At 45.3% G+C, this 20590-nt stretch overlaps 1 long non-coding RNA gene across 1 annotated transcript in view; it reads left to right on the top strand.

Moving 5' to 3' along the window:
- Positions 1-20590, top strand: part of LOC138266593 (uncharacterized) — a 128645-nt gene that overhangs the window by 77253 nt on the left and 30802 nt on the right. The window contains exon 3 of the long non-coding RNA XR_011199565.1: positions 8137-8238. This is a non-coding gene — a long non-coding RNA (uncharacterized lncRNA). The remainder of the gene's footprint in view (positions 1-8136; positions 8239-20590) is intronic.

The raw sequence follows: 20590 nt of genomic DNA, 5'->3' as shown, positions 1-20590 counted from the left end.
TGCACCTGCACCCAAAAGCAGCAGACAGACACTTCCGACAACCACTCCCTCATCCTCCAATCCCATTCCTTCTCCCTCTTCTTGCCCCAATGTCCCTAAATAACTGTTCCTATCCACCATTGACCTCTTCCCTATCCCTTCCCCCCGTCCTACACGCATGGCCAGGGTAGGCAAACCCAGCCAAACACCTCAGCCACACTGTCCACGGGCCCAATCATCACCACACCCACTTGTGGTGGAAAGGGATCCATGTCACATGTCTTGAAGGGGAAAGAGCCTGCACCAGCCAGCCTAAAGGGGAAGGAGACTGCCCCAGCAGGCAAGAAGGGAAAGGAGCCTGCATCTGCCACCCTAAAGGCAAAGGAGCCTGCACCAGCAGGCAGGAAGACCAAGGATCCTGCCCCAGCAGGCAGGAAGACCAAGGAGCCTGCCCCAGCAGGCAGGAAGATCAAGGGGCCTGCCCCTGCAGGAAGGAAGACCAAGGGGCCCTGGACCAGGAACTGTGATGGAGCCCCCACCACCAACCATGGTTGTGCAGCCGTCCAAGGGTGCAGGGGATGGGCAGGAGCCTCTGCCACCAGCAGCACCACCACTGTGCAGCCGTCCGAGGTTGCAGGAGATGGGTAGGAGCTTCCCCCACCAGCAGCACCACCACTGTGCTGCCGTCCGAGGTTGCAGGGGATGGGCAGGAGCCTCCCCCCCACTAGCAGCACCACCACTGTGCAGCCATCACCGCCGGCGGACGTATGTAATCCTGCCTCCATGGGCTGCTGTGTGGCCTGCCCCTCCAAGACCGGTGGGCAAGACACCCACCTGAGAGACTGTGGCCCATCACTCCCCAGGATCAAGCACAAGGCATGTTGCCCCCTCCAGAACCAGTGGGTATGACACCCAGCTGAGAGACTTTGGCCCATCACTCCCCAGGATCAAGCACAGGGCATGTTGCCCCCTCCAGAACCAGTGATCTGTTACATCTCCCAGCTGAGGTACCCCTCCGTCCCCTGTCCCCCTGAGGTACCTGCCTATTTACCAACAGATGCCCCTGCAGTGTTCTCTCTGTGTTGAAGCAGGTGACGTGTGGCATTGGACTTTGGCCTGTGGCCCATGCAAATAGTGGACTGGGCTGTGTCCCTTTTTCTGTACACATGTATGTGTCTCTTAACTTATTTTTCATTACATTCACTTTTGTGAAATCGTTTTGTCCTTGCATTATTCAGCCGAGGTACGGGGCAAAATTGTTTTTGTAATGCATCTGGCTGTGTGTATGGTGTGTGTGTGTATGGGGTGTGTGTTGTGCATGTGTGTATCACTCTCGTTTTCCTCCCCCCTCCCTTGTGTGCTAGGAGGCTGTACTCACCATCGTCGTCTTTGCCGGTGTTGGTGTTCGTGGTTGAGCAGAACGTAGAATATCATCGGGAAAACATGCAGTTCAGGTTCCATGGCAACGTGGTTGTTCCCTGGGTCCCCATTGGTGAGTCCTTTCCCTTCTAAGCTCAGTTTCCACCAGGCTTTTGATGTCGTTGGTACCGCCCCGGAAAAGGTGGCGGTTTACAGCATCTTAATATGGTGGGAGGAACATTTACTTTCGCCTGGCTATAGACGGCTTCCGCCATGGTGGCTGTTGTTTCCGTCCTGGCGGTTGGTGTGGCACATTGGCTGTCTATCGGAGATCTTTCCACCATGGTCATAATTTGGCGGTAGTTACCGCCACCCTGTTTTATCTGATACCCAATAGGAAAAATGAGAAACTCTGTAGGAATTTTGTACTGCTTGGTTTAAATTTTAGTTTTTTTAGCTATTAGATGGTTGAGACCGAAGCTGCCCCTGGCGGTAGAATGGCAATGTGACTTGATTGAATGGCCTGGAGATGAAGAGGTCCATAAGAGAAAAGTGTAGTTGTTTGAGAAATCGGCAGACAACCTGATCTCATGGGGAGCTATGGTACATGACCTGACTGAGCCACACGCTGATGTCTCCCTGAGTAGAGAAGCTGTGGGGATCTAGGGGGGATCCCTGACGTCACCGCCTTAATAGACACATTGGGGATGGGACAGCAATGGAGGGGAAGTAGGTAGTAGGCCACACATGGTAACCATGGAAGTATACAGTGGGACATCTTAGCAAGTTGATGAGTCCTCTTGACTGGCATTCTGGTTATCTGATGGGGCATTGGGGGGTCGACAGGAAGGAGGGAAGGGAAGTTAATTTGTTTGTGTTATGTTTTATTATACAGTTTGATGCCTAAGTGATATTGTTAGACCTGGCATCCTTGGCGTGGTTTGCCCAGACTTTTTTGCCTTCAGACCTGTTTTTCTGACCTCGTTTTTGCTGGCCTTAGAACTCTGGGCACTTTACCACTGCTAACCAATGCATGCGCTTTCTGCTTAAAACATAGTATCATTGGCTCATCCATAATTGGCATACTTAATCTTCTTATAAGTCCCTAATAAAGTGCACTACGTGTGCCCAAAGCCTGTACAGTAAGTGCTACTAGTGAGCCTGCAGCACGGATTGTGCCACCCACTTTAAGTAGCACTTCAAACATGTCCCTGGTCTGTCAAGTTAATCCTCTTACCTGTCAGAAAGCTTCTTTTTTATTATATATGTCACCGCTAAAGTAGGCCCTAAGCAGCCCAAGGGCAGGGTGTGGCATATTTAAAAAGTGGGACACGTACTTTTAAGTTTTACATATCCTGGTAGTGAAAAACTAAACTCTTACATTTGATTTTTCACTGCTGCAAGACCTATCTCTCTCACAGGATCTCCTATAGGATAACATTGGGATCAGCGTAATACATTTTATAAGTGTAATTTCCACTTCGGAAGAGCTGGGACCACCACGTTTTGTGTCTCGGGTGTCACAATTTAAAAACACAACTTATGGTGAAGTCTGATTGTAAATTATAATTCTGAAAATGCCACTTTTAGAAAGTTAGCATTTTCTTACTTTAGTTATTTGTTACCTTCTGCCTGTCTCCAATACACGTCGGGTTAGGGTGGCAGCTGAGCTTCTGCATGTCCTCTAGACACCCACATACAAAGAGTGTTTAAGTGTGACTGATGGGCCATCAACAGCCTAATGAGCCATGCTGGGCAGGATGGGAGGGAGGGACTGACACATCTGAAAAGGCAGTGTCCTGTCCCCACAAAAAGGACTGCACACACCCCCCCACCCACCAACCCATGTACTGAGTCTGGTACCAGGGCAGGGACTCTGTGAACTTCAAAGGCATCTCTTTGAAGTCTCCCCCACTCCAAAGGAAAAACTGGGTATAAGTACTAGACCTCTTATGCCACCACTTCAGAACACTTCTGAACCTGTGAATACTCTGCATCTTGCTGTGCTGCTGAAAGGATTGTCACTCTGCTTGAGTCTGCTGGACTCTTGCTCTGCTGTGCTGACCTGCTTCCTGCTGCCCTCCATGCCTGGTAATGAGAAGGACTGGACGTGAATCTCTCCAAACCCAGAACCAAATTGACTCCATTGGCTAGCTGGCTTGCCTCCTGTTCTTCTGAAGTTTCAGGGACACAAAAGACTCATCGCCTACAGCAACTGGCTACCTGAGAGTCTTGCCATGCCATCTGGTGCCAATACAGTCCTGGGCCCTTAGAAGTGGGTTTAAAGTGTTGTTTCTGTCCGAAATCTATACATCAACGCTGTTGCGCTGCTCCAAACCAGCGCACCTCTATCGATTTATCACTGCTGTTGCAAGGATTGAGGACACCGCATCATCAGCCATCTTGGCGCATCCCTGCTGCTGTGAGGATAGTGAACACCTCATTGATAAATGCGCAACGCATCACCTCCATTCCCTATGCATCTCTGACTTTGCACGGCTCAGAGCTGATACATCGCCTACATCTTTGCGATCTATGCCAAAGCATTGCCTCCTTTGCTCCTCACATCTTATTCTCGACATTGGCGTAACTCTGAAACCAAGGTACTGTTTCAGCCGGCAAAGTCTGGCCCCTGTATCCTTTCCATGCTCTATTGCGATCAGCCTGACTTTTCAGATTTGACCTGGTCTAGTGCAACCAGGAAGCCTGGGCTAGCGCTTTATGCTTTTAGGCACTAGACTAAGTTTATTCTTCAAAATTCATACCTCGATTTCCATTTATTGGATTTTTTTAGTTTTGGTCTTGTATTGTTCATTCAGTTCATATGTATTATTCTACCTAACTGGTATCATTTTGTGTGGTGCTTTCACTGTTTTATTGTTTGAAGTGTTGCACAAATGCTTAACACTTTGCCTCTTAAGTTAAGCCTGACTGCTCTGTGCCAAGCTACCAGGGGGTGAGCACAGGTTAATTTAGGGTGTGTTGGTAACTTACCATCTCTAGGCTTGTGGTTCCTGCTTGGACAGGGTGCATACCTCTGCCAACCAGAAGCCCATTTTCTAACACTGGTGATTAGCGGTCAGGATAGGACTTGTTTGTGTGCAGTGCCATACAATAATCTTCTGTGCCCTACCATTCTACACAAAGACCAATTCAAACTTTTTTCAGTTCTCCATAATTGCCCAATTTTCTTTTAAATCATGTCTCTAACTGAATGTTCTACATCTTCACCAGTAAAGATGGACTATGAGCTGGCCAACCTGGAGGGTTATACTGTGGCCCAGTTCAAGATTTCTGCAAGGGAACTGGTATTCCTGCAAAGAGCTTCACCAGGAAGATGGATGTGTAAAAGGCGCCGAGGTCCTGGGCAGAAGCTTGTGCTGATCTGAATTTAGTCCCAGGGCAGGAGGGTGAGCTGGATGAGGAGGAATTCAACCTAGACTCACTGGAGAATCTGGGACAGCTACCTGTGGAAGGGGCGCATTCTACCTGGATTGGCGGATCTACCCCTGCCAGGTTGCAGTGTGTCATTCAGAGACCTGTCCCCAGAGGAGCTGGAGGACAGGAGAGAAAATTAAAACTGGAACTTGCCAAATTAATGGAGGGTCAGAGACCCTTGGGGGAGAAAAGACGTTTCATGGAAGATGAGGAGAAGAAAAGGGCCTTGGAAAGAGTCTTGGAGGAGAAGAAATTGACAATAGAGAATATGCAACTCACGTTGGCTCATGAACTGAGTCTGAAGGAGCTAGACATTAGGGCCAGACAGGCAGAGTCCAGTAATAGTGGCAGCATTACCACAGTGCCCTCTGGAGACAAGAGGGTCCACCTACCCAAGGACCCAGTACCAGACTTTGTGGTGAGAGATGAGATAGATGGATGGTGTGAGGCTTATGAGATAGCTCTGCAGATGCACAAGATCTCTTAAGGGGATTGAGGGACTAGTCTGTGGAAGCACATCCCTAGTGAGGGGAGGGACACCCTACTGGCCGTAGATGTGGGTGACGGGATGAGGTATCCCTCCATGAAAGAAACCCTGATCAGGGAATTTGTTTGACCTCCAGAGAATTACAGGCAGAAAATCAGACGCAGTCAGAAGTTATCCCAACAGAACTTGGTAGATTTTGTTGTTTCTTTTGCAAGGCACTGGACGGCTGGGTGAAGGGCAGTGACGTAAAAGATTATCAAGGGCTATATAACTTGTTTGCACAGGAGCACATGTACAGTCTTTGTTTTCCAAATCTGTGCCAACACCTTGTTGACAGTAAGAAGAGCCCTACAAGACTGCTATTCGGGACCTCACAAAGTGAAGGACCACCTGAGTGATATCATCTACCTAGTGGACCTCAAGGCTCCCAGGAACCTTTCGAGAGTCCTGAATGTCAATCGCCTCAAGACCCACTTCGAAAGGTCTGAGAGGTCTGAGCTTAACATGTTCTTGGTTACTGATGATGGCGTGGAAGAGGAGAGTGAACCTCTCCCCAATCTCCTATCTTCCAAGGAGCAGGATGGGTCAGTGAAGGGTGTTAGACTCTCCTATATACTCACCCTAGACCAAAATAGAGACTGCTGCCAGTAGCTGGGGCAGTTTGCCTCTTTATTCTCACTCACCCCAGGACTCACTACATGGTGTACCTACGATATTGCTACTTGGGACAGCACACTTGTGAAAAACAAAATGTACGGGTTGTCTGACAAAATGAGGGCCAGCATTAAGGAGGAGGTATCCAAGATGCTGGTGTTGAAGGTAATTGAACCCTCAACAGCCCTTGGTCCAGCCCAGTGGTATTGGTCGCCAAGGCTTCCCCTCCAAGTGTCACAACTGAAATTCAGTTCTGCGTGGAGCCTTCTTTTATAAACACTACTCATAGCTCATGCTTATCTAGGAACAGAACTCCTCTGTCTAATTCTTTGACTAGAACAATGTTATCCCTCTCTTATTGCCTTTAACCCTTTCACTGTCTACTCCCCCCTTAATGTTATTAACCCCAATTACGGTATTTGTAAATTGCTGCATCTTCACAGTGATGAATACTTTATCAACTGTTTGCCATGGGAAAGAGATCTTTGCAGGAATTAAAAATGGTTTTCTGTTTCCCTAATTTACCTTAACATCTTGCTGGACCCAAAACCTGAGTTTATCAAACCTGATGCATGGAGGACATTATGTGAAGCTGCCTCTTTGCCACACCCCTCATTCGCCTCCTTCATCTGCAGCACTCTTGTCACCACCATTATGTACGTTTGCTTATTTCGTTATGCAACTATACAAAATACATAAATAAAAACAAAAATCTGAAATATGAGAGTATATAGCTGACATAGATTCCTGCCCCTGGCCCTTAGTCTAGCCATATGATGGCACTGCACTTAGCACCCTCCCTGCTTTTATCCAAAAGAGAGCTAACCAATTAGCATTGCCAGTATTGTCAAGCTCCTCCTCCTTATGGTGTAGGTAGCTTATAGCAAAAAAATGCGGCTATGGCTACAGAGCAGCAGCCGGATACCATTTTGAAAATGTCTTGCAGCCTCTACCTCCTCCCCAGTAACGAAAAAAGGGACACTCTTTTTTTTCAAAAAAACTTTTTTAGTGGTATATGTGAAGGGCAACTCTCAATAGGCAAAGGACTTTGATGAACAGGAGGAGTGCGGTGTTAACATGTGACAGTTTTTTATGAAGGCCAAGGCAAATTGTTATGCCTCTCCTCTTCTACCAGTTCTTCAATAAAATAGAGTTTTATAATGTAATATGCCTAGAGCCCAATGTTTAACTAAAATTCAGTTTGTTTTTAATCTTATTTACCCTCCTGCTAATGCACATACGCCAACATTTCGAATAAGGAAAAGCGGAGACAGGGAAAAATCGAGGGCTTTTATTTTCATCATTGACTAACATTGAAACAGGGGCAATATTAGGCCGTAGATGGCTAAAACAAAGGATAGACCATAAAATCAGAAGCATCCTGCCCGATTCAGGTCTTTTGGATTGCATGCTAATATTAACTTTCTCGTATTATAAAGAGATCATCATTGGCACCATACCTCACTAATGAACACTTAACCAACAAACATACACTTCACATATATTAACCAAAAGGCTGCCCAGCGTCTTCAATTTCAATTGAAACAGAACAAGGACATGTTTTGCATTTATGTCTTCTGGTCTCCTATTCCATATTACCAGCTAAACATGTTCTCCTATTGATTAGTAAACCATATAAATATCAGGAGCAAGACTAATAATATTGGAATATAAAATGAACAGTAAAAATAAACATGGTCTACTCACAAATAGAAACCACTTCCCGCAACTCTTAATTGAGGGTATGGTCTCAATAACAAGTACCCCTGATGCGGGCTTGTCGGCTTCAATGTTAACAACACCAGAGGTCCCATTCACTCCAGCAGAGCAGAAGTACCTGGTTACCAGCCCCATCAGAAAATCGAGGCCTAATGGTAAATCATCTACTACCCCGACGGGATAGAAAAAACAAAGTGAGGCAGTAGGATAATGCTTGACTGCTAATTAAACATTTCCCATGTTTCCATCAAATAGAAGTTTGATCAATGATGTGCAAGAAGAGATTGGAAAACAGTTTGCCGAGAATAATTGTTCCACCAAAACCAAGCACAACTACACCAAATACAACGACTGGGAGACTGTAATATATATTTATTTTATAAATATACACTTCCTGTCCTTTTAAAAATGGTTTTGATGTTTGTGCCAGTCACTCTTTTAGTTATGAACATTTGCCTAAGATATTTACGTGCCGGTGACATATATATTTTTCGTTTCAGATAGATGCCTGGACTAGAGACATTGTGAAAAAAAATCCTAAACGAGTCTCCCACGTCCAAATTGGGAGAACCGCCGAAGGACGGCCCATTTACGCTCTCAAGGTAAACATGGTATAAAAGCATATATTTACATGCTTAGCGCTGCTATCGACACAAAAATGTATTTTCACTGTGCCAGTCTTGACGATATTCCACATCCAAAATGTGTGGCCAGTAGTTGTGAAGGTTCGCCATTCTGTTGAGGCAAAGCGGTAACTAAACGTGTGCAGTTCTCTAGAAAAAGTTTGCTCCTAGGTCAGTAAGGTGTATACATTCTGAGAAAACTTTCAAGAAGGTTGGAAAGGCTCATCTTTTTTAGGAAGACCTCTTGCATTGGATTTTTTTTTAAATAGCTCTAGATGTCTTGTGCACTGGCAGAAGTTTATACATTATTATATTGTCTCCACACGTGTTATGTCAACAGTAATTTATGACAAGCATTGGCAATGCCAATAGGTCTGGCTTATTAATAAAATTGCCTTTTGTGTCAATGATGGGCGCAGTCGCTCAACAAGTCATCAAACGCGCACTGTCACACATTTTGAGATTCATGCATCCATTCCTCTATACACTGACTCACCCCTCCATTCATCTTCGGACACAACATGAATAAAACATACATAAACTCAACAACATGTGAGATAAATTAAAAGAATGCAAGTAGAAAAAAGAAAACATATTGCCTTCTTAACACTATTGTAAATAGTCTATCATTGTTTTAAAGTTCAAGCATGGCCACCACATTTAGAATCAATGTGGTGGCCACGTTGGAATGGTAAAACAATGATATCCAAAGGACACCACATTCCATAATGATCTCCTGGTTTAGAGCAAGTAGCCACATGAACTGCAGCACACTGCAGATAAAATGAGTGGCATGAAAGCGGCCTGTTAGCTCTGCCTTGAAAGCTGTAGTATCCTCCTAGAATATTAAAACAAAAAGAGCAGCAGCAAAAAAATTAAAGGAGAAATCTAAAAAGAGAAAATACAAAACTTCAAAACAAAAGGAGTGACCATCCAGCCCTGATACTGAGCTGCACACATTCTCAGATGGATGTACACATGCAATCAGAAATTGCCATCATTTACAGGGCAAACGAGCCATTGCTGATGCAAATGGAACCATTATACTACCAGTTTGCTGTCATGAATGGAAGCAGAGTGTAAATGACACTCAGCAGTGCTTAATCTGTTAAAATAATCGGCAGCGCTTTTGTGAGGAGGTCACTGCAACTTGTACAACCCATTGTCCCAGCCAGCACTGCCAATGACAGTACAAACATAACTACTAACCATCACACTTCTACAAGTGTGATAGTCCAGACTATTCCAGGTCCCTAAAGCTATAAGAATGTCTTGGGTGTCAGGTATCAGTCATTTTTAATATATATTTAATTAGTAAATAACTGTTGTTGTGCTCATCTCTAAATCAGACAAACAGGTCCACCACGTGGGAGAATGTCATAAGTGCTGGTGTTGACAATTAGATGTGGTGCCGAGCACAGGAAACCACAGACTCAAAATACGCACTGACACTCAGACAGGCCAATAGCAGAAATGAGTGGGCGCAGAGTCTGTCCACATGGATATAAATTTATTTATTTGGATGTATACTTTACTTAGTGATTTTGTAATTACAAGATCCTGGCATACTTCTAAGAAGTGATTATAGCAAGAATAATTAAAATGCAAATAGTCTCACCATAGAGTTTGACAGAGGTAATAACTAACACTAGAATCATTCTCTACTAAAGTTATCTGACATTTCCTGTAACAAAATATTTGTCTGTGGGTTTCAAGAATAATAACCCCATCTTAAATACCTCTTGATTTTAAAATATGTTTTTCACAATCAGTATGTCAAGCCTAATGTGTTTATCATAACTTTTTCTTAATAAATAGATCAGATCTGTGGCAACAGAAATATTGTTTGCTAGTGAACCAATGAGGACTGTCATCAATGGCTTATCACCACATTCAACTGAGGTTTCTTGAACTGAGCATAAGCTTTCCCACAAGGCAACCATCAGGAATACAGTCTTAAAATTACAGAGCATATCACATTCAGCTGGCAAAGCAAAATAGTATGTATTCTAAGAGGGCATAAGAAGAATTCTGACGTTACTTACCTTCTATAGCCATGGTTTGTCAACAGGGGTGTGCAGAATTAAATGCTTGCCTACTATGGTAATTTGTAACATTCCAAGTAGCAAAGTACATATCTGTGGCTTTACCATAGAGTAATAACAATATACCCTTATATGCCTGTTGATTTTAACATATGGTTTTCACAATAAATATGTCAGGCCTACTGCCTTTAACGTAAGTTATCAAGACAAACAATCAAGTACATGACCTTTATTATTGGCTTGAAACCATTAACAACTCAAACCTACTTTGTTGGTTCATAAGCCTTCCCACAAGGCAACCTTCACATATACCATAATCAAATTACCAATATGTACGAAATATAGTTGCCAAAACAATATGAAATTTCTACTAAAAGAGCCTAATATAAAATACAATAGTACAAATCGTCTCAACACGTGGTTTATTCAGGTGGGTCACTAATACCAAAACCCTTGCCTAATACAAAATCTGTTAGATTCTGAATAGCAACATATCTGACTAAAGACTTTACTACAGTGTAGTAACAATCCTCACTTAAAAGTTGTTTGCTTTTAACCCATATTTTTCACAATAAGGTCTACTTGCTTTGTCATACGTTTTCATTATAAAAAGATTACAGCTAAGAAATCCGCAATAACTTTTCTCAGTGAACTGATAAGGCCTCTACCCTTTACCAATGGCTTGACATTACATACAGCCAAGGTTTACACAAGTACACAAACCTTAGCAACCCTCAGACATATTTATAAAATTATAAATATGCACAGAATTACAGTTGGCAACACAACACACAGCCCCTCTCAATAGGGGTTAACAAGAATAATGACAGCACAATTCTACTCCCAGGAATTGTCAGAGTGGGTGACCAACACCATAACTCTTGCCAATGATGGTAAACTGTGAGTTTACAAGTAACCAAAAACCTTTCTAGGGCTTGAAACATAATGTGACAAAAAATCCTCTTTTAGAGGCCTACTGGCTTTATCATATTCTTTTCACAATACATCAGCCAGGTCTCCTGCCTTTGAAGTAACTTTTCATAATAAACAATACAGCCTTATGGGGTGAAGCATAGCATTTCCTTGAGCACCAATCACGCCTATAGTTGTTATCATGGGGTTGTCATTGGTTTGTCACCATAAGCAATTCAGGCCTACTGTACTAAGCATAAACTTCCTCACAAGACAAACACAAGTCTACAGTCATACAATTTCAAATGTGTATAAAATTACAATGTGCAAAACAAAAAAGTATCATTCCTAATTGGGCTTAACAAGGATTCTCACATGCAAATCTTCTATACTCTTGGTTTGACATAGAAGGTAACCAACGCTAACACCCTTGCACACTAAAGTAATTTATGAGATTCAAAACTAAAAAATAAAATCAATTATGTAGGCTTTAATTCAGAGGAATATCAATCCATCCTTAACTGCCTATTTACTTTAACATATGCTTTTTACAATCAGAATGCCTTACCTACTGCCTTTATTGAATCTTTTCACAATACGCAATTAGACATATATCATTTATCATCATCAGCTTGTCACCATAACCAACTTAAGTCGATTGTAGTGAGTGTAAACTGTCCACAAGGCAACCATCCAGCATGCAGCCATAATATACCCACAGTTTTTTCAGGTAGCTCACCAATCCCAAAACCCTAGCCTACTATGTAATCTGTGAAATCTGTGAAATCCCATGTAACAAAGCCTGCAAGCTTTAGCACACTTTGGTAACAATCCATCCTTAAAAAAGCCTATTGGTTTAAATGCATGATTTTCACAATGAGTAGGTCGAGCTCACTGGCTTTGTCATAACATTTCATAATAAACAGATCAAACCTATGCTTTTCCCAATTAAATGACAAAGCTGATACCCTTTAACATTAGTTTTACATTTTACCCAACACCAGCCTTTTCAAGTGCACATAAACTGACAGTCTTCTTGCATATTTATAAAATTACAAATATGTGGAGAAATACAGCTTGCAAAACAATATACAACACCTCTCAATGGTGCCTAACAATAATAATCGTAGTGAACTCCCAAAAGGTTTGTCAGAGTGGGTGGCCAAAGTCAAAACCCTTGCCACCTAAAGTAATCTGTGAGACTCCATTCAACAAAATACCTATGGGTAGCATTTAATATAGAACAATAACAATTCACACCTAAATATCTATTGACTTTAACATATGCTTTTCACATTAAATATGTCAGGCCTAATGCCTTTATCATAAAATGTCATAATAAACACATCAGGTCTACAGCCACAATCATTGCCTTGCCAACATAAACAACTCAGTCCTGCTCCATCAAGTATAAACTTTGCCACACGCCAAAAAGTGCAACACATGCAGTCTTTTTAGTGAAAACACACAACTCTACTCCATCAAATCCTGTACTGAGGGAGACCAGCCTTTGAGTGGAGCTTAAGCCATTGTCTCAGTGGGACTCTAAAAGCTCTTTTTGTTGATCACATAAAGTCAGGTGACAGTTGTGCTGTCACACCAGACCCAAAAATACATGCTGGTTAATGACTTTTCTCCTTCCATCTGTGTTGCTGCCAGAGAAAAACAACTAATCTATCTAGCAGGGCAGCTGGCGTTCAAGGGCTAAGGGGCTGCGCCCCTAGCCTTTTCTGGCCTCTCTAGTGAAGCATATCTTTAAATACATTATTAAAGTAAAACATTTTCTGCACAACATTTTCCGAGTGAAAGTTGTGCACTTTCAAAAGCCCCACTGCACCTGCGTGATTATGTGGCTGAAAGCTGCACATTAGGGCTGACAGGGCTTGCCCACGCAAAGCCCTTACGTTTTCTCAGAACGCAGTGACGTCCCTGGCTTATCTCCTCCTCCACCAGGAGCGCTGATATTAAATAGCCTGGAGCGTTTTTCTGTTCAGCCCGGGTTTCTAAAAACTTCATGCCACTGAGATATTATTACTCCACCCTTTCCTATATACTCAAATGGTGAGGTGTGATCAGAAGGCCTTACTGACCATGCCCCACTTTATGACGAAATGGTTAAGGGTGGGTTGAGAAGCATGTTACCAGAGGTCACATTGTATTAAGAGAATGTGGCATTGAGCAAAAGAAACCCCTTTTTCCTGCATTACAAGGAGTCTGTGGCAGAGAAATGGAATGAATACAATAAATAACTTCATCTAGGGCTTTCTGGGAGACAGGAGTGTGACTCGAATATGCCAAGGACAACCCTGCACACATGTAAGTTGGAGCTCTATCTTTTTTGCAGACAATAAGGAAAAAATTGGTTCTCTCAGCTCTCCTCTTCCTTGCCTTCACTGCCTCCGTAGGTGATTTGGTCTCTCAAAGGCAGTAATTGTTCCAGTAATTTATCATGGCAAGTTATGCTTGTTTTATTTCTTCTGCAGACTAATTACATGATATGTCATATTAAACATGTAATCTGAAGCTCATATAAAAACGTAGCTTTTATCACTGAAACTGCTGGATACTGGATGGGTGAGGCTATGTCTGTTTGTTTGAATAAGTGTTTGCAGGGCTTGACTGAGTGGCTTAGAAAATGCGGTTGTCTGTGTATATGAGTTGTGTGAATGGCAATATGGCAATGTGGATGAGTGATTGGGTTAGCGATCAAAGGCAGTGGGTGAGTAGGTGAATGGAAATAAGTGGGTAGTGAGGCTCACTCACAAGGTGCAATCCGTCTTGAATTTGTGCCCCACCACTGCTTTCAGTCACCAGCCACCACTGCTATCTAGTTATTTAAGACACTTTGACAGCATTATATTGGAATGTGTATACCCTTGTTCCAGCTCAGGCAGCTGCATAAATAAAGAAAATGATCACAGCTACAGAACGGCAAGCACTTTTATGAGGAAACACAAAACTTCTGCGCACACAACGTCTGCCCTATATAAAACATGTACTCCTTGCTCCCAATATAAAGCCGAGCAAAAACCCCTCTCCTGGCAACTCTCACAAAATTGTCTGGCGACAGCTGCCTGTCAAGTCAGACCATAAATATCCACGTTTGTCACTTAAGGGAATTTATCTTGACAGCATTCCATCCAGGTCATCAACTAGAATGGTGGAAAGTAAACTCAAATGTGTAATTTATGAGGATATTGCAAAATACTAATATGTTCTATGACAAACTAGAGGCACAAGGGCATGGACTTCCGAGGTGACTTGTGTATTTCCATGTAATCAGGAAACAGGAAAATGAAAAAATAATACATGATGTAGTATAAATGTGTTCCTACTGGCAAAATATGTGAGAACCACCATAAGAGAGGCTTGGGCTGCACCCACATTTTGGGAGTCAAGAGAACGTTTTGATTGGGCAGAAGTTGTGTGCTTCCACAAAAAAGAGCTCGGCTCCCACACAGATATGATCCTTTTCTACTATTTATTGAGCTTACTGAGCTTGAACTTTCAAGGTTACACACATGACATTGTAATGCTACTAAAGTGTGTCTTAAATAACTATGTAATGATTGACGTTTTTCTCTGGCAGCAGCACAGATTGAGGAGGCAGCAATGGCATTAACCTACATTGATTTTTAGGTCATGCTACCAGTTCATTCATAAGCTGGACCTATTGGCATTGCTTTTGTTTGTCTTTTTTTTAGACTGATACCGCTTTCTTCTTTTGGCAACACCTGTGTATGGCAAAGGCACTGTGTGTAGGCGGCTGCCTTTCCGTTTCCATCTCTTACTAAATGTTTTCAGGATCTTGCTGTCAACCCAGACTTGACAACTTTGTTTTTTCCTTATATACGCCGAAAAGTGTTTTCCTTTTGAGTCGCCATATCAATGCTGAAAGTTTTTTTCTCCCCCATTCACTATATTTTGATATTTATTTTTACATTTGCAGTAGTTGTCTCTGCTTTGTTGTGTTTTTGAAGAGCTGTGTTAAAGACTGTGTACGAACCTCATATTCATTCAGAGATTTTAAAGGAAGAAGATATCCCGTTACTTAAATTGTGTCTTTCTGCCCTGGTAGTAGTGTCAGTATGTTTTCAAACCTGGTGCTGGTACACAATGTTCGGGCCACCACATCCTAGATTTGTATGATTGAAGATTACTTTCCATTATGTATTAAAACCTAAAAGGGGAACATGCACCATCACTAGTTACATATCATGAATTATTACAAGCAAATAGGTGTTTTGTGTTCTTATTCCTGTGCATTATAAAGAAAAAGGGTCCTACTGTAAAATTTAAGTGCAATTTTAGTCACTGAGGAGATTAATGACCAATTAGAAGTTACGCTCCTTTATAAAGTAACTGAAATGGAAGATGACTTGCAATAGTTCTTCAATGTATGATAGGATATTACACTATCATCAGCTCCATACCCGTATATAAACACTGGTAACTTACACTTATGATGAAAATATGTTTCTGGATGTGGATGTATATCATACCTTTGGGATCATTACTATAATATTAAACAATCTGTTAGAAATGAGGTCTCTAGTTGGCAGGGGTGTGCCACAATCCTAGTCATGGTAAGTCAGATACACAGTCTAAATTAACCTATGCTCACCCTCTGGTATCTTGGAACAGAAGGCTTAAACCTTTGAAGCAATGTGTAAAGTATTTGTATTAAACCAGTAAAACACTTAAAACACCACACAAAAATAATTCACACCAACTTAGAAAAATAGACATTAGTTTAATGAACAAAACAAGACCAAAACAACAGAAGTACAAAAAATAGAAGTCGAGATATTGGCCCTCATTACAACCCTGGCGGTCGGTGTTAAAGGGGCGGTAATAACGCCAACAGGCCGGCGGTAAAAAAAAATGAGATCACAACCATGGCGGAAACCGCCAACATAGTCAGCCACATTAACACTCCGACCGCCATGGCGGTAGAATCAAACACCGCAACGGTAACCGCCAACAGACAGGCGGAAGACAAGGTTCCGCCCACTGTATTACAAGAAGCCTATCCGCCACCTTTTCCGGGGCGGTACCAACGCCATCAAAAGCACGCCGGAAACAGTACTTGGAAAGAAACCACTCACCTTTCAACACCCAATGAGGAACCAGGAAGCCATGAAGCCCAAGTTACAGGTCCTGCCCATGCTGGTTTACCTCTTCTTGTAGCAGGAGCAGTAAAGACGACGGTGACGACCACAGTGTGTACTGCACCTAGCACACAGGGGAGGAGAGGAGGGAAAAGAGAGTGACACACACACGCAACACGCAACACCCCCATCCTCACCCACAACACCATACACACAAATACATACAGCAACATTACATATACACCCCGTCACCCCCTGGAAGAACGCAAGGACAAAATGAAATTATTGTAACAAGTGTAATCATTGAAATATCAGATAGGCCAATTTAAAATATCAGTATATACAAATATGTACACCAACTACACAAGTCTGGATAGTAATGAAATCATTGTCCGTGGACCAGTGGTCCCAAAATGCATGGGCGAAGCCCACACATGATACCTGACTCGAAACGGAGAGAACACTGCTGGGGCATCAGATCAAAAATAAACAGGCACAGCAGGGGGAGGGGTGGAGGGGGCACCTCAGCCGGATGAAAGGACAATGTCACTGCTCCACGAGGGGGCTCCATGCCCACTGCATTATCCTGGGGAGTGCAAAGCCACAGTCTCTCAAGTCTCGCTAGTGGGTGGTTTGTCCACTGCATTATCCTGGGGAGTGCAAAGCCACAGTCTCTCAAGTCTCTCCAGTTGGTGGTTTGTGCACTGCATTATCCTGGGGAGTGCAAAGCCACAGTCTCTCAATTGGATGCTTTTTTCCACTGGTTCTGTAGGGGGCATTGTGCCCAGAGTGCTTCATCCTGCCAAGGACTGGGGTAGTGGATGTGAGTCTCCACTAGTTCTGGAGGGGGCATTGTGCCCAGAGTGCTTCATCCTGCCAAGGACTGGGGTAGTGGATGCCTTTCTCCACTGGTTCTAGAGGGGGCTTTGTGCCCAGAGTGCTTCATCCTGCCAAGGACTGGGGTAGTGGATGTATTTCTCCACTGGTTCTGGAGGGGGCGTTGTGCCCAGAGAGCTTCACATGCAGTGTGCCAGGTCCCATTCCCTCACCTGGGTGTGTGTGCCACAAGATTGCCTGGGAACAGGTAGCATGATACTCCATGGAGGCAGAGACACACTCTACCCTGCTGCGACTTCGCCTGCCACCTGCAGGTACAAACAGTTCTGGGTGTCGTGCATCATGTGCACTGTGCAGGGTCCAGGACGTCTCCTGCAGCCTTGGACGGCTGCTCACTGGGGATGATAGCCATGTCAGCTGTGGTGGCACTGTCTGAGCGGTGTCTGTGGCGGAGATGCTGGCAGTGGTGAATGTGTCAGCATCTGTGGAGGGACACAGCCTGATGTCTCCTGCAGCCTCTGATGGCTGCCCCCTGGGGATGATACTGGGGACTGCTGCTGAGGCAGCAGACGTGCAGGTGGTGGTGCAGGTGGTGTTGCAGGTGGCGGTGCAGGTGGCGGTGTCCACCGCTGTACAGGTTGCTGTTCTGGTTGCCAGAAGGGGTGACTCTGGTCCCTCAGCCAGAGGCTCAGTGCCCTGTCCTGACTTCCCCTTCACCTTATGTCCCTTCTCCACCTTTGATGTCGCTGCTGGTCCCTTGGCACTGTCCGCTTTTGGCTTGGAGGAGCCCTTGCTGGGTGGTTGGTGCGGCTTCTCCCTCCGGCTTGTGGGTACCTTCTTCACCTTGGCAGGTAGCAGAATGGACTGATCCTTGGCCTCGCTAGGTGGCACACTGGCAGCCCTTTTGGGTGCCGGCCGCGATGTGACTGGACTTGCTGAGACCACAGTGCTGGAGGATTTGGTGGCTGAGGTGCTGGGCTGGGTCCTGGAAAGCCTGGCCCTAGGGGAAGGACAGAGGGGGAGGTGTAGGGAAGAGGTCAATGTTAGCCAGGAAGAGTTTCTTAGACACACTGGGACGGGAAGATGGAGGCGGTTTGGGAGTGGAGGAAGAGGTAGTGGTTGTAGGAGGTGTAGGTCTGCTGAATTTGGGTGAAGGTGCAAGGGTCGGAGGCTGTTGTGAGGTGGAAAGCTGTTGGGTGGGTGTGTGCCTACGTTTGTGTACTTTGGGAGGAGGGCTCACAGACACACTGGGAGAGGACAAAGGGGATATGTGAATGGTAGTGGGGGTGGTGTTTTCACGTGAGCGGTGTGTGGTGATGGGCGTGCTGGTGATGGAGGTAGTGGATGAAGATGTAGTGCATGCAGGTGTGAGTGGAGATGAGACAGGGAGGGAGAAGGAGGACGTGGAGGAGGAGGACACAGTGGAAGCATTGGATGTTGGTGTGTCTGCATGAGTCTGGTGCTTGTGTGAGTGCATGTGGGATGTGTGGTGCTTATGTTTGCCATGTCCACTCTTATGTGTTGATAAGTGTGCATGCTGGTCTGATGATGTGCTTGGGATAGGCTGAGGTACAGGGGATTGGGTCTGGGTAGAGGAAGTTGGAGGGGAGGCTGGACACAGGGACAATGGCTGCCATCAGTGCTGAGGCCAGAGCCTGAAATGCTCTCTGTTGGGCTGCCACGCCAGAATGAATGCCCTCCAGGTATGCATTTGTTTGCTGCAAATGCCTCTCAACACCATGGATGGCATTCAAAATGGTTGATTGCCCAACAGTGAGGGATCTCACGAGGTCAATAGCCTCACTGAGGGCAGCAGGGCTGACTGGGGCAGGGCCTGAGGTACCTGGGCAAAGGAGATGCCCACCCTCCTGGGTGAGCGGGCACGGGAAACTCAATGAGGGGCTGCTGGGAGGGTGGTGCTGGTAGGGGGGGTGGCGGCTGTACCTGTTGTTGCGGTGGGCACAGAGGTGCCCGCCACCGCGAGGGAGCTCCCATCAGAGGAGGAGTCGCTGGCGTCCCCTCCTGTCCCCGTCGTGGAGCTCCCCTCGCCCTCCGTCCCACTGGTGCCTTCTGACTCCGTTTCTTTACCCTCCAGGGCCATGTGGGTTGCTGCTCCCTCCTGCTCCAGTGCCAATGATCCTCCGCCAGATGATGCTAATGCACATAAGGACAGGGTGATGAAACAAAAAGGGGGGGGGGAGACAGAGGAGACACATGGTCAATGCCTGCAACACCACTACCGTTGGCGGACACAACACACAGGGAGCAGCCCTATGCACTAAGCCATGCACTAAGCCATGCACTAACAGTGCAGGGGAAAAGCACATGCCCAAGGGGGACTCTGTCTAGACCCATTTCATGCACAGTTGGAACCCATGGGAGCCTGACTAGGTGTAAAGGGCAAATACCACCTTTGTGGTTGAAGTGGGAATGAGACTGCAAATCCATGGATCTACCTTTGCGCGTCTGCCCTGGCCTAGGGGAACCCACAGCCCACCTCCCCCACCCAGACACCTCGTCAAGTGCGCAGAGTCAGCTGAATGAGAGTGTACTCACCCCCTTGTGGCTGCTGTGATGCCTTCAAGCGCCAATCCAACTCAGGATATGCCACCACCAAGATCCGGTACATCAGGGGGGTCATGGTGCGACGGGCACCCCTTCCATGTTGGGAGGCCAACCCCAGCTGGGCCTCCGCCGTCTGCTCCTTCTATGGTAGACCCCCAGGGTCTGCACTCCCTTGGCGATGGCACGCCAAATACCCTTAATCTGGTGGGTGCTGACCTAGAGGAATAGTGAAGTAAAAAAGGATGTTACTCTCCCGTACAGTTCTTCTCACTCATTGGCCACAAACCTCCCACCCTGTCCCAGAAAAACATATACTCACCATCCTCACATGCTGGCCTGTCCCCCCGTCTCTTCCATCCACGACACTGCATACAATCATGTCCGATCCACCATGCACACGGTTCACTCACCTGTTTGTCTGGAGGACCGTATAGTAGCGTGTACTGGGGGAGGACCCCATCCACCAGTTTCTACAACTCCTCTGCAGTGAAGGCAGGGGCCCTTTCCCCAGATACTGTAGCCATTGTCGCTTACAGACTCAGGTCATAGCAGCACTTTCAGTGTAGGTCCTCCCCTGTTGAAGGTCAGGTATCAAGTGAGGGAACAGATAGAAAATGGCGGTCACGTCCGTGGCGGTGCATACCGTCACCTCCGGCGTACATCATCATTGGCTCCTGGAACCCATAGGGCCCAATGATAACCAATGCTGAAATGCGCAGCGGTTTTCGACCGCCTACCACAATGCTGCACAATGCCAGCGCAGTTACCTCATTTCCCCTTGTCCCTCCTTACAGGTCAGACAGCCTCCATTTCAGGGGGCCACATGGCAGGCCAACTAACTGTGTCACACCTTTGTAGGGC

The sequence above is a fragment of the Pleurodeles waltl genome, chromosome 11 (genome assembly GCF_031143425.1).
Source record: "Pleurodeles waltl isolate 20211129_DDA chromosome 11, aPleWal1.hap1.20221129, whole genome shotgun sequence".
NCBI classification, from domain to species: Eukaryota; Metazoa; Chordata; class Amphibia; order Caudata; family Salamandridae; genus Pleurodeles; species Pleurodeles waltl.
Note: the sequence above shows the minus strand (reverse complement) of the source record. Positions and strands in the feature narration are given on the sequence as shown.